This window comes from Cucurbita moschata, unplaced genomic scaffold (genome assembly GCF_002738365.1).
Source record: "Cucurbita moschata cultivar Rifu unplaced genomic scaffold, Cmos_1.0 Cmo_Scf00092, whole genome shotgun sequence".
Classification (NCBI taxonomy): Eukaryota; Viridiplantae; Streptophyta; class Magnoliopsida; order Cucurbitales; family Cucurbitaceae; genus Cucurbita; species Cucurbita moschata.
The window spans coordinates 116,632-119,401 of NW_019268608.1; the positions used below are offsets into that span (position 1 = coordinate 116,632).

General features: G+C 34.4%; 1 non-coding gene across 1 annotated transcript; it reads right to left on the bottom strand.

Annotated features, from left to right (window-relative positions):
• Window positions 1-2,435: 2,435 nt before the first annotated feature.
• TRNAA-AGC lies at window positions 2,436-2,508 on the bottom strand. Its single transcript has one exon. It is a non-coding gene; the product is annotated as a tRNA-Ala (tRNA).
• Between the last annotated feature and the right edge of the window lie 262 nt (window positions 2,509-2,770).

The window sequence follows — 2,770 nt, forward strand, 5'->3', positions numbered from 1 at the left end:
AACTTGAACGGCTGCTTCTCCTGGAATGGGTAATGGAATGATAGGGGGAAGGACTTGGGTCCCTTCTGCTTCTCTGACTATGGCGATAGGAATTGGAGCGGTGAGTGTATGACAGAGACCTTGAACCACTTCTCCCCATAAGTTTCAATTGAGTTTGAGTGGCTGCTACAGGCTGAGAAATAGCATGCAATACGAATATTCGATTCAAAGACATCTTTGTCTCCATGATTAAGCCTCTCTCAGGATGAAACACCTTGCATGTTCCATTTTGAAACAAAAAGGTAACCCCCTTTGCTTGCAATTTACCACTACTCAACAAATTGTTCTTCAGGTCTGGCACATAGAACACTCCCGTGATTATCATTATGATTCCAATCACTTCCAGTCGTACATTACCCTTTCCGGTTACAACCATGCTTGACATTCCCATTGAAAATGTCCTAGCTTGTGACAGTTATAGCACTCCACTATGGCCTTGTTGAAGGTTTGTCTGCCTCGTCCCCTTCCTCTGCCTCTAAAGCTTCCACGACCTTGACTCCTTCCTCCATCAAACTGCACAAGTGGACTCTCCATCGACATACTTTTATTATGACACACTTAGAAGACTGCTGCTTCTAGTTTTAACTAGTTTAGGGCATGGCTCTGATATCAAATTGTTAGGAACAGAAAAAGAAAATTGGAAAGATCAGAAGAATTGGGAGAAATCTCTCATCCAATTGATGACTAAATCAAATCTAATTCAAATAACTAGATCAAATCTAATCCAAATAACTCAATCAAATCTAATCCTAACAGTTACCATATCTATTTGGTATCATATTTATGTCTCGTATCTATATCTCATTTTTATTTTTTTAACTCTGAGATATTTTTCTTTTATAAATAGATATCTTCACGAAAATAAGTTTAATTTATGTTGAGATGGAGAATAAAAATTGACACTTAAAGGGCGTTGATACTTGGGACTTTGATTCCTCTTAGTGTGAAGCTTGCATCTTGCAATTACTTGGGTAGAGAATGTGTTTCACTTAAAATTCACTCAAGAGAAAATAATCAAATAACGAACCATATTTGAGAGAGGATAACTTTTTTTTTTTTTTAATCTTTGGGAAACAAGAAAGAATAAAAATTAAAACATGGCATGAATGACATCTTATTGAATCTTTGTTTTATTCTCCTAAATGTATATAAAAAAAATCTTATATATTTTTAGATAAAAAACTTTAAGATTACCTATTTAATAAAACTCCATCCAAACTTCTACTCATAAATTTAATTATTATTTGTATACAATTGTTAATATGTAAGAAAATACATGTACAAATGTTTATACTATTCGTAGTACACTAGTCTCGGTTGTTTGACTAAAACAATGCAACCATTGTCCAAACTAAAGAATTTGATTCGAAGCTATCTCCTAATAGAGGGAGACTCAATTAGACTTTGTTGTAAGATTCGACCCTATCAATTTGAATAGCATTCTCCAACTATAAATATTGAACTCTAAAGTATTCACGAGCAAAGTAAGTTTGTTGAAACTATCTATAAAAGTGTTCCAAAGTGAGTCGTGGAGAAGATTTGCCTTAAAATCTAGTTCCAATTAAGGATGTCAATGATGAAGAAGTGCAAGCTGTTGGAAGGTTTGCCGTGGAAAATTTCAGAGGTGGTAGATATAATTTAATCTACAAGCGTGTGGTGGTCTTTTCAGTCCCATATAGGCTTTGACCCCAAATTTTATATTATTGTGATAGAAGCTATAAATGACAACAATATTCATTGGTCAGATATTGCAATTGTGAAGAAGATCCATCATATGCATGGGACGCTACCGCCATCCAATAAGCTCTTATCATTTGGAGGAATCTTTTAAGGAATTCATCAAATTCCCTCTCCACTACAAGTAGTATAAGCTCTTATAAGTTCCGTCATATGCATGGGACGCTACCGCCATCCAATAAGCTCTTATCATTTGGAGGAGCTCCTATCTCTTTAAGGAATTCATCAAATTCCCTCTCCTATATCATAATTAAATTCCCTCATCCAATAAGCTCTTATCATTTGGAGGAGCTCCTATCTCTTTAAGGAATTCATCAAATTCCCTCTCCTATATCATATATCATCATATATCAAATTCCCTCTCCACAAGTAGTATATCATATATCAAATTCCCTCTCTACAAGTAGTATATATATCATATATCAAATTTCCCTCTCCACAAGTAGTATATCATATATCAAATTCCCTTTACAATAAGTCCTCTCTCTATGTGCTTGTGGGACATTAGTCAGCCATAATGATATAATAATCTTTTTATAAGTATCTTTTCTTTTTCTCTCGTACCCACCTTATACATAACATGTTAAATTAATTCATACTTAAAAAAATAATTCTCCCTTTTGGAGATGCGCATACTTAAAAAAATAATTTCTCCCTTTTGGAGATGCGGGGTATCGATCCCCGTACCTCTCGCATGCTAAGCGAGTGCTCTACCATCTGAGCTACATCCCCACAATTTTTGCATCACAAAACCCTAAATTTTCCGTCATCAATAATAGTAAAAATGAAGAAATAGAAAAGAAATAATATATTTAATAATGGATAGTCTTATTTTTGGAGATGCGACGTATCGATCCCCATACCTATCGCATGCAAAGCGAATGCTCTACCATTTGAGCTACATCCCCATGATTTTTATATCATAAAACCCTAAATGTCCCATCATCAATAATAGTGAAAATAAAAAAAATATCAAAATATTAATAACAAATAG